Source organism: Haliotis asinina, chromosome 15 (genome assembly GCF_037392515.1).
Source record: "Haliotis asinina isolate JCU_RB_2024 chromosome 15, JCU_Hal_asi_v2, whole genome shotgun sequence".
In the NCBI taxonomy this organism is placed as follows: Eukaryota; Metazoa; Mollusca; class Gastropoda; order Lepetellida; family Haliotidae; genus Haliotis; species Haliotis asinina.
The window spans coordinates 49,446,694-49,458,948 of NC_090294.1; the positions used below are offsets into that span (position 1 = coordinate 49,446,694).

The window sequence follows — 12,255 nt, forward strand, 5'->3', positions numbered from 1 at the left end:
GGAAGTTCAGAATACAGTCACTGTTGTGGAAGTTCAGTGTACAGACAGTCACTGTTGTGAAGTTCAGAATACAGACAGTCACTGTTGTGGAAGTTCAGAGTACAGACAGTCACTGTTGTGGAAGTTCAGAGTACAGACAGTCACTGTTGTGGAAATTCAGAGTACAGTCAGTCACTGTTGTGGAAGTTCAGAGTACAGACAGTCACTGTTGTGGAAGTTCAGAGTACAGACAATCACTGTTGTGGAAGTGCAGAGTACAGACAGTCACTGTTGTGGAAGTTCAGAGTACAGACAATCACTGTTGTGGAAGTTCAGAGTACAGTCAGTCACTGTTGTGGAAGTTCAGAGTACAGTCAGTCACTGTTGTGGAAGTTCAGAGTACAGACAATCGCTGTTGTGGAAGTTCAGAGTACAGACAATCACTGTTGTGGAAGTTCAGAGTACAGACAGTCACTGTTGTGAAGTTCAGAATACAGACAGTCACTGTTGTGGAAGTTCAGAATACAGACAGTCACTGTTGTGGAAGTTCAGTGTACAGACAGTCACTGTTGTGGAAGTTCAGAGTACAGACAGTCACTGTTGTGGAAGTTCAGTGTACAGACAGTCACTGTTGTGGAAGTTCAGAGTACAGACAGTCACTGTTGTGGAAGTTCAGAATACAGACATTCACTGTTGTGGAAGTTCAGAGTACAGACAGTCACTGTTGTGGAAGTGCAGAGTACAGACAGTCACTGTTGTGGAAGTTCAGAGTACAGACAGTCACTGTTGTGGAAGTTCAGAATACAGACATTCACTGTTGTGGAAGTTCAGAGTACAGACAGTCACTGTTGTGGAAGTGCAGAGTACAGACAGTCACTGTTGTGGAAGTGCAGAGTATAGACAATCACTGTTGTGGACGTTCAGAGTAGAGACCGTCACTGTTGTGGAAGTTCAGAATACAGACAGTCACTGTTGTGGAAGTTCAGTGTACAGACAGTCACTGTTGTGGAAGTTCAGAGTACAGACAATCCTGTTGTGGAAGTTCAGTGTACAGACAGTCACTGTTGTGGAAGTTCAGAGTACAGACAGTCACTGTTGTGGAAGTTCAGAATACAGACATTCACTGTTGTGGAAGTTCAGAGTACAGACAGTCACTGTTGTGGAAGTGCAGAGTACAGACAGTCACTGTTGTGGAAGTGCAGAGTATAGACAATCACTGTTGTGGACGTTCAGAGTACAGACAGTCACTGTTGTGGAAGTTCAGAGTACAATCACTTTTGCGGTCATGATGTGTTAATACTACTGTTGACATAGTGCGAAGTGACAGCTGTGATGAGGTGTCACGGCATATCATTGTCGTCATGTTAACGCTGTTAGCTTCTCGATATAGAAGACTTTTACTTGTCCCACAGTTATTGTGAACTGTAAACAGATTAATATATTTGTGCATTATGTATATTGTATTATGAAACCAGTATGACATTTGCACACATATAGCAACAGTTGTGTTCAATTGTCCTTTGATATTTTGTTCTTTTTCAGTTAATGTTTCTTGTATAAGGCTGGTAGGAATATATGTTTAACATGAAAATGTCAAGGGTTCATCTCACCCTTGTGTCAGTTCCTTGTTCATCACACCCTTTTGTGAGACCCTTGTTCATCTCATCCTTCTGTCAGACCCTTGTTCATCACATCCTTGTGTCAGTCCCTTGTTCATGTCATTCTTCTGTCAGACCCTTGTTCATCTCACCCTTCTGTCAGACCCTTGCTCATGTCATTCTTTTGGCAGACCCTTGTTCATCTCACCCTTGTGTCAGCCCCTAGTTCATCTCACCTTTGTATAAGCCTCCTTTCATTTCACCCCCATCTGTAGGTCCTTCCACCCTTGTGTCAGTCCCTAGTTCATCTCAACCTTGTGTCAGCTGCTAGTTCATCTCACCCTTGCATGTGCCCATAGTTTATCTCACCTTTGTGTCAGTCCCTAGTTCATCTCACCCTTCTGTCAGCCCCTAGTTCATCTCACCCTTCTGTCAGCCGCTAGTTCATCTCACCTTTGTGTCAGCTCCTAGTTCATCTCACCCTTGTACAAGCATCCTTTCATTTCACCCCCATGTCTGCTCCTAGGTCATCTCACCCATGTGTCAGCCTTATTCCATGTCACCTTCACGTCTGCCCCTAGTTCATCTCACCTTTGTGTAAGCCCCTAGTTCATCTCACCCTTGTGTCTCCCCCTTGTTCATCTCATCCTTATGTAAGCCTTTGGTACATGTCACTTTAATGTCAGCCTCATTCTGTCTCACCCTCGTGTCCAATCCTTGTTCACTGTGCTATCCCACCTTGAATGCTAAACTGTAGTCAAACAACTGATTACACATTACTTTACTTTTGTATAGCATTGACATATATTACTGCTGGATGAACTGGTCATTCAGTGGTGTGTTATTTTTGTAAGAACTACAACAAATATAGAGTTTAATTAGACACTTCAAACTTCGGGAATCTTCATATTACCATCCGACAATATCTTCTATTATCAACTAAGCCTACACCTTAGATCAAACTTAAAAAACACATCAAAGGTTTTGTTCACATCAAGTGTATCAATTGTAGCATGAAGCTGTTCATTTAATTTCTAATTTCAGCCCTCACAGACAAAAATATCAACACTCTATTTAAGATGACCCTTCCTTACTTAATTGAACAGATGTAGTCTGAAGCAACATAATGGCCCCATGTGTCTAAACAGTTGTTGTCATCTTGAAGCAGCATACAAGCCTGATGTGCTTAGACAGTTGTTGTCATCTTGAAGCGGTGTAACAATCTGATGTGTTCAAACATCTGTTATCATCATCAAGCAGTGTAAGAGTCTGATGTGTCTAGACAACTGTTGTCATCTTGGAGCAGTGTATGAGTCTGATGTGCCTAGACAACTGTTGTCATCTTGAAGCTGTGTAAGAGTCTGATGTGTCTAGACAGTTGTTGTCATCTTGAAGCAGTGTAAGAGTCTGATGTGTCTAGACAGTTGTTGTCATCTTGAAGCAGTGTAAGAGTCTGATGTGTCTAGACAGTTGTTGTCATTTTGAAGCTGTGTAAGAGTCTGATGTGCCTAGACAACTGTTGTCATCTTGAAACTGTGTAAGAGTCTCATGTGTTTAGACAGTTGTCATCTTGAAGCAGTGTAAGAGTCTGATGTGCCTAGACAGTTGTTGTCATCTTGAAGCTGTGTAAGAGTCTGATGTGTCTAGACAGTTGTTGTCATCTTGAAGCAGTGTAAGAGTCTGATGTGTCTAGACAGTTGTTGTCATTTTGAAGCTGTGTAAGAGTCTGATGTGCCTAGACAACTGTTGTCATCTTGAAACTGTGTAAGAGTCTGATGTGCCTAGACAACTGTTGTCATCTTGAAGCAGTGTAAGAGTCTGATGTGTTTAGACAGTTGTTGTCATTTTGAAGCAGTGAAAGAGTCTGATGTGCCTTGACAACTGTTGTTGTCTTGAAGCAGTGTACAAGCCTGATGTGTTTAGACAGTTGTTTTCATCTTGAAGCTGTGTAAAGGTCCGATGTGTCTAAACATCTGTTGCCATCTTGAAGCAGTGTACAAGCCTGATGTGTTTAGACAGTTGTTGTCATCTTGGAGCAGTGTATGAGTCTGATGTGTGTAGACAGTTGTTATTCCACGCTGCACGTTTAGCGCAAAGCTGGGGATATAGTATAAGGCTCCATTCAGCCGTCTGTCCGTCCATCCATTTGTATGTATGTATGTATGTATGTACAGATTATAACATCTTAAGAACCCTTGACTAGATTCTTTGCATATTCGGTATCTAGGTTATCACAGTAAAAGAAAGGTCTCAGTCAGGTTTGGTGACCTTAACCTTTAGCATTTTACTGGGTTTTATTCATATTCAACACCAGGCTTTGTCGAGGGAAGGCACAGGGTCCAGTTGATTTTGGTGTCCTTCACATAATTTTCAAGGTCATGGCGACACTTTGACGATTTCAGCATGTTATACAAGTTAAGCTTGTTACATACAGTTTTCAGCACCTGACTCTAGTGAAGAATACTTCTAAGTGACTCTTCAATATATTTTTGTGTTTGAACAACTACAATGCAAAATATCAAGAGTGTTTGAGAGTGAAGTTTTTTTCGACATTTTACTTCATCTTAAGCTACAATTTTCACTTTAATTTCTTTTTAAGTTTGATTCAATAATATGCGGCAAGGGATTATGTCACCATAGTGACAATGCTTGTTTTCATGTTGTCTCGACATTTATTGTCACCTCAATCCCAGCCTAATTTGTATTTCTGTCTATATTGAAAGTTGATTTTTTCATAAGAAATAAGAATCCATGTCACATCCATCCTTGTCATCACCTTGAGATGCATATTTCCTAACAGTCTGCACATTGTGAAACAATTAGAAATTTTTTCATACAATATAATCATATTACTCAGAATTCAACTAAGCACCACATAAACAAAGGTTGAATTGTCTTTGATATTCCTGTTAATACTTAGCTGTCATACACACAGGAAGGACTAGTTCTGGTAAACGTGTAATTAGCCATCTTGGTCCGGAATGTTTTTATACATGACTAAACATCCCCGGTACAGGACTTTGAAGCAGCTTGTCGGAATCGCAGGAGTCTGTTTGTGAAGGTCGAAGGTTCTTCTCCAAATCCTATTAAGTTAGTAATTTTATTGCTAATGTGGCCTATTACTTCCCTGTATGAACAGGCTTGTTCAGAAGCTGGTTGCTGAGCCAGATTGGTGAGGAAGGACTCGCAGTAATTGTGCTCTTATGTTGTGAAAAAAGCCGTGTTTTCTTATGCATGGGATTTGGAGAGGCACTGTGGGTATGGTAATTGACTGTCGGCGGTGAAACATCAGGGGGGAATTCTTGACAAGTGCGCCAGGCAGTGCCATGATATCACCAGTGAAATGGACAGCCAGATAATGGAGACTTCAGTCTGATAGTTCACACTGTTCTCACATACATCTGCCATAATGAACTAACACCTGGAACCATTTGTATATTCTGATAGAGGTGGATATTTCTTACAGATTTGTATATTAGTCTTTAATGTCAAACTTCAAAATTGAATGTTCCACCAAAAAGACTGTACTTTGACCACTCTGAATTATATGGGGAAGGTGCTTGCCATCAGTACTAGAGATGTTGAAGCAACAGGCAGCTCTGTTTTTGTAGTAGAGGTACAATTGCGTGCCATAATTCAGTTCTCACATCAAGGTGTAGAGATGATGGATGCATTAGGTTCAAAGATGAATTTTTCTTTTACTAAAAATAATTTCATTTCTCCCAAGAAATTTTCATCACAATTTTCAAAATTATTTTCACATCAGTTTCATGAAAACATTCTTCTTTTTTAACAGGTTTCTTTCATCCATGCACACTTTTGAACAAAGGGGATGATCTCTACTCATGTGGTATGGAACACAACGTGAAGGCACTTTTTTGTATTGATTTGCCACATTTCCTTTCTGTAATGAGATTTTTTTTTCGTCTGTACATCCTGTAAGTGTGAAGCATAGGAACTACTTTAGTCCCTGAACTGATCACAAAGATGGAATGTAGTTTGCCTGTCTAGCAGCATGATTTATAGGATTACGTAGGGTAAATGTTGATATTGGACCAAGTCAGACCAAGAACTCAAGGTCACAGCTTCAGGCAAGCTGATAAAAACTATGATTTGGTCAGAATCGAAGGAATGCTGTCCATGTTCAGGGCCATGATGTAATTCCCTGAATTAGCATTCGTTCCATTCTTGTAGAACCCAGGAGGATTCTTGGTTAGGATTGTTCTCCAGCAAAAGCTTGTCCTAAAACATGAATCAAATGGAGCTAGTTGCAACAAGGCTCATGTCTTGCTTGTTTGCAAGTCATTGTTCTCTGACGGTCATCACAGATTGAGCGCTGATCACAGTATCGATACTGGATCGTCTGGTCTGCACAGGAATGTTGATTGTTTTTTCAGCAAACTGTCATACATCTGGACTATTCTAGTCTGGTATTAAACCATAAACAACATTAGTTATTCATTCAGCGTATCCCATACATGTTATGAAACTGAATCAGTCGGGAAATTTGTTTCATACAGACATTTTCTGGTTGTCCTTATGAGCGTAGCCCTGTTCTCTGGCCCTGAATGAGTATGTACAAGTTTTGAAAATGCGGAAAGAGGTAAATTGTTGTAATTTTGCAAACTGAGAGATGTCTGGATTGTTAGTGCAGGAAGTGCCTCGTCTGGTTTGATGGAGCGGTAAATGTGAGACATGGAGACCGAAACATTCTTGTGATGGGTATCAGCTTTATCATTGGCAGCAGCAGAAAATATGTTTGTTTTTGTCATATTTTTTATGAAATACCAGTGCATGTATCTGAAAATATGCAATTAAACTTTAAATTATTTGGAATAACATATTTTATTCATGTAGAATGGATATAAAGCTAGAACTTCTTTCTGACTTGCATTGTGACCTTTGATTTCTGAGTAAGGTCATGAACACCATCAAGGAAATGACTTTTAATGGACTTTTGTCTTACTGTCAACTGGTCATCAGACAGGAAGTTGACATTTTTGTACACCACAAAGATAATAAGTTTGACAGCACTCACTCGCTCGCTCACTCACATTTCAGTTTCATAACTTGTGGACATGAAATTGAAATTTGCCTCATGTACACCTGACAGAAGTGTAAAGTCAGAAGTTAAAATCTTCTGTCACAGTTCAAAGGATCTTTGAGTAACAATTCAGGGTAATGCTGAAGTATCATTTTCAGTGTTGTTTGAGCGGTTTATCTGCTATGGTATCAACATAGGATGTATTGACTAGTTTGTGGAACAGTTGTCGTCAGAAGACTGTTTTTGTATATGTGACCAGCATTTTTATGACACAGGATGGTATTTAAAGCTTTTATGAAGTTAGCTTTGACAGTTATTGTTCTGGCATCTGCCACAGTGGCGGGGATTAAAAGCTCAGCTATCAGCAGAACTAGCCAGGGACTATTGCAGTGTAAGTGATGAAATGTCTAATGGAGGTGTGTTGTCATCACTACCATCATCAAGTTCAACCCTGTGCAGATCCTGGGTTTGAATGTTCTGTGACCTTCACACTACCAAGGATGACAAGGTAGTTGTCATCGTTGTCGTTGTAGTCATCATCATCATCATCATCATCCTCATCCTCATCATCATCATCTCTCACCATTACTACCACCGCCATTATCATTTTTTATATTTGTATTTTTCCCCCTTCTCCTCCTCCTCCTCATCCTCATCATGATCATCAACATTATGACTCTTGACATCATCATTTTTGTCTTCTCCTTCCCCCATCATCATCATCATCATTACAAATCTCAGCAACATCATTGTCTTCTTCCTTCTCCTCATGCTCCTCCTCATCATCATCATCATTACCGTCACCATTACCAGCACCTCCATCATCTCATTGCTATTATCTTATTTAGCTGCCTCCTCCTCTTCGTCCTCATCATCATCTTTACCGTCACCATTACCACCACCTCCATCATCTCATTGCTATTATCTTATTTAGCTGCCTCCTCCTCTTCCTCCTCCTCATCATCATTACCGTCACCATTACCAGCACCTCCATCATCTCATTGCTATTATCTTATTTAGCTGCCTCCTCCTCTTCCTCCTCATCATCATCTTTACCGTCACCATTACCAGCACCTCCATCATCTCATTGCTATTATCTTATTTAGCTGCCTCCTCCTCTTCCTCCTCCTCATCATCATTACCGTCACCATTACCACCACCTCCATCATCTCATTGCTATTATCTTATTTAGCTGCCTCCTCCTCTTCCTCCTCATCATCATCTTTACCGTCACCATTACCACCACCTCCATCATCTCATTGCTATTATCTTATTTAGCTGCCTCCTCCTCTTCCTCCTCATCATCATCTTTACCGTCACCATTACCACCACCTCCATCATCTCATTGCTATTATCTTATTTAGCTGCCTCCTCCTCTTCCTCCTCCTCATCATCATTACCGTCACCATTACCACCACCTCCATCATCTCATTGCTATTATACCCGTGAAGGTCCCGGGGTAGAATAGGCCTTCAGCAACCCATGCTTGCCATAAAAGGCGACTCAGCTGGTCGTAAGAGGCGACTAACGGGATCGGGTGGTCAGGCTTGCTGACTTGGTTGACACATGTCATCGGTTTCCAATTGCGCAGATCGATGCTCATGTTGTTGATCACTGGATTGTCTGGTCCAGACTCGATTATTTACAGACTGCCGCCATATAGCTGTAATATTGCTGAGTGCAGCGTAAAACTAAACTCACTCACTCACTCATTGCTATTATCTTATTTAGCTGCCTCCTCCTCTTCCTCCTCATCATCATCTTTACCACGGTTATATATTTCAGTCAAAATGTGTACAACAAACTACAATTGTAAGAAACTACATTCAGTGGCTACTTTGAGTTCAGAACATGCTGCTGTGCATTTTCCATAGATTCAGAATGAGGACATCTCAACATCTGCTCATTTATTCATGAAACTAAAGAACATGCATGAAACCTTCATTACAAAGTCCTAATCTGTTCATCGTGTTACATAAAACAACACAACCTATGATTCATCTCCAAATGTCATGTAGATATATTCCTGGAACCGAGTACATCATTAGCCTTTTTCAGCAGCAGAGCCCTGATGTCTACTGTAACATATATTACACTAAGTACTGTGACTGTATGTATATATCACGGCACTGCCTTTGGTTTAGTAATGGACCATGTCACAGAACCCCAGGATTCAGCCTTCATGAAACTAATCGTGTTTTGTTTATTATCCTAATCATCTTTGATGTGGTAGCATTAGAAAAGGTCTCAGGGATGTGAAACATGTTTATGAGATGTATCTAGATCTGCTGGTTCGGTATATGTTGGTGACTTTTTACTTATATATTATTTTCTGGCCTTTCATTCCAGAATGGCAGCTATCTTGTGTCCATCAGTAATCTGTTTGTATTTTTTCCAGAGTGATTTTTGAGTCAAACTTTGACAGTTTAAATATCATTACTAAAAACTTTAGTGTCCAACCTTTTCTTTCATATTACTTTCATGTACTTGTTATCCAGCTCGCATCAACTGTTGTATAATGAAAAAAAGGAATGGTATTTAACTTGTATTTACTAATATATGTGAAAACAGTAACTTCTTTTTCACTTTCTGCTATTATTTGATTATTAGTTTATGTCTTTACATCAAATTTAATCATCTGTATCAAACTAGTTGCTTTATGTATTAATGATGATAATGAGAAGTCATTTTGACTTTGGAGTTATAGACAAAAACATTTTGTTTTATGACAGCCTTAAGCTCAATATTTGACTACTTAACTCTACCATAATATCAAAATTATGGTTCAGAATATGTATTTTTCAGGGTTATTAATAGAAGTAGGAAGTGAAAATTAAGATATGCAGATGTACACATTAGGAAATATGTTATCACATTAAGCATTTGACAAAACTTTAGTATGTTTTAAATTTAGAGTTAGTGTTGCTTAAACATATCGTTGTGTATGTACCTCACTGAAATACGAAGGTCCGGGAATTATCTTCTCTGTGTGTTCCACAAAGCATTAGAGATAATCTGCCCACACCAAAATAGAGCTTCATCTTTGAGTAAGATAAGTGATAGCTTTATGGGAAGAGGATAGAAATAGATCCTCTAAGAGTCAAATTGGTGATTATATTATTTGCTGAAAATCGATCTTCAATAAGTGTTCTTGATTTAAATGTCAGACATCGGATATGTTTCTACGCATAACTTGGGGAAGTTTGAGTTTTTTACCATCCTCTGCCGCAAAGGTCAAACAGTTAGCAGTGCATCATCCATCATGGAACAAACCGAACTGGCACCACTTGCATATTTGTATGCAGGAATATCATGGATGGCACTGGCAGTCGGTGATGAGTTATGGCAGCTTGTAGGTGACAGAAATCCATTAAAGCAACTCATGGGCTACTGCATCCGTTCCACTTTGTATCCCAAACTGAGGTGTTTGCAGGAAACAAGAATAGAAGATTTATAGATTCCACATTGTCCAGTATCTCTGTCCAGTCAGATTCGGAATGGTTACTTTGCTCCCGTACCTGTTTACTTTGGGGATTTAGACAGATCGTCATTCTTTAAGTAAGATCAAAAATCAATGTCTCATTTAATGTATCCAGCAAGCAAAACCCTTGCATCAATAAAAACTTCAAGATAAATATGGGTTGTCTCCCTTGACCGTTCACCCACTTCAGACGAATGGTGTTTTGTGGCCAGGAATTGATGGAACCTTTTTTGAATCGATACAGAATCTTTCTAGCGTTTGTATTGATGTTCATCCTCTGTAGCTTCTTTACACACTCGAAATTTCATTCCTACGGCCATGTTTGACACTAAAACATTCATATTGATCTCTTTAACATGAATAGTCCCATAATGACAAGTGTGACTGATTTGCCATGATCTCTCACTCACAGTTGCACTTTCTTTTATACGGAACTAGGACTCTGCAGGGCATTGTGAACAGAGAAGATTCCAGCAAAGACACTTGCAAGAACTGTTATAGGGTAAGGTGCCTTAGCTCTCCATCATCCCATTGGGGGATGCTGTATTTCAGGAAACTGAGTGTTGGGGAGATGCTATACTTGGGAGTTGTCAGTGAAGACACTGAGGTGACAAGATATTTTGGGATGGGTCTATCTGGTAGTTTCCATGTTGTTTTCAGGTGAATAATTGACTTGTCTTGTTTGTGTTTTTGATGCATGTCGCAGATGGTGCAGGTTATGTTCAGATTTTGCAAATTTTTCTTTTCATCTCCATGTGATAGAGATTGAAAACACATGGTCATAATATAGAAGGAATTACACAATCGACTCTGATTTCATGTGAACATGAAAAGCGTTCTGTTGATTCTATTTGGATAGTGTTCAGTAGAGGAGACGTGTTGAGAATCTTGCCACATGTGCTCTTTCTTCTCAAAAGAACTGGCAGCTCCTCAGTGTTGAGACATGTTTGGCAAGAGCTGGAGAAAAACTTGAAACTGCTGGAGATGAAAGCGGGTCCCTTCCATGCCAGATGCTACATGTCCAGCAGTCACAAGAAACTTCCTTGTCTCGGGGATGCTGGGATGGAGTTTTGTCATCCTCATCTGGTTACATTAGTACAAGAACATTGGAGAGTGTAGCGAAACTGCAAGAGGTAGGGAGGTCCTTTTTCAAACAGGGTAATGAAGCTGGCTTTCAGCAAGGCATTGCAGGCTGTCTCTGCTGAATACAAAGAGGCAGCAAATAGGATCACTGTATTTAGTATAGGAGGGGTGGTGGGGTAGCCTAGTAAATAGAGCTGAAGCCATGGGGTTGCTTTCCCACATTGTGTGAATCCCACGTCTGGTGTACCCGGCTGTGATATTGCTGGAATATTGCTAAAAACGGCAACAGTCTAAGTAAACTTAGCCCCTAGTGTTATTCGTTACATATCTACACTGGGTCTAACAAATCTTGTAGGAGGTTGTGTCAGGTAACCTTTGAGCAGCCTATGACTGTCCAATCAAATGCGAGACAGCTAAACAGATTTAACCAATCAGACAGTGGCTACTGTTTAGAATTTGGTTAGACTTACAAAATACACTGGTCACTGACAGTGATCTTTCAACAAACGAAAATCCACATGTGACACTGATATTTGACTTACAGTATATACGCTTTTTTATTTTTGTTGACATGGTTACCATTAGCTAATATTTCCACAAATCTTTGCATAGGTAAAAGTTTGAAAGGTATGTGCGAATGTCCACTTCCACAATTTCGTAAGCTGTGCTCTGATTGGTCAATCTGAAAGGTCACCTGATGCAACCTCCTACTAGGTTTTGTTAGACCCAGTGTAGGAGTGTAACAAATAACAGTTAAGTTTACTTAGACAGAAAATGGCAAAAAACTAAATCGCTTTACTCACACCATGTGCAGGTAGGTATTGCTTAAGACAATCTAGAACACGCTCCAATTAGCCTCAGTTACTTGAGTAATTACTTACATGTCCAGTTAAGACAATCTCTGAGCTAATACGAGTATGTGCTAATATGTTCTAATGTAATATGTGGGAGAGAGTTGGGTTGAGGTTTTGCTTAATGCAGCATTTAGTAGTTGGTGTGATGAGCCACGAGGAAAGTTCTTAGGATGTATGTCTACACCAGAATATCGCTTACATCAGTAATAAGTTGTA

At 39.8% G+C, this 12,255-nt stretch overlaps 1 protein-coding gene across 3 annotated transcripts in view; it reads left to right on the forward strand.

Moving 5' to 3' along the window:
* Nucleotides 1–12,255, forward strand: part of LOC137265478 (complexin-like) — a 197,437-nt gene that overhangs the window by 95,003 nt on the left and 90,179 nt on the right. Inside the window, exon 5 of one of the 3 annotated variants that reach the window (XM_067800885.1) lies at nt 10,541–10,604. The exons of the other annotated variants lie outside the window; for them this stretch is intronic. The gene's annotated coding sequence lies outside the window, so the exon portion shown is untranslated. The remainder of the gene's footprint in view (nt 1–10,540; nt 10,605–12,255) is intronic. 3 annotated transcript variants of the gene reach the window in all.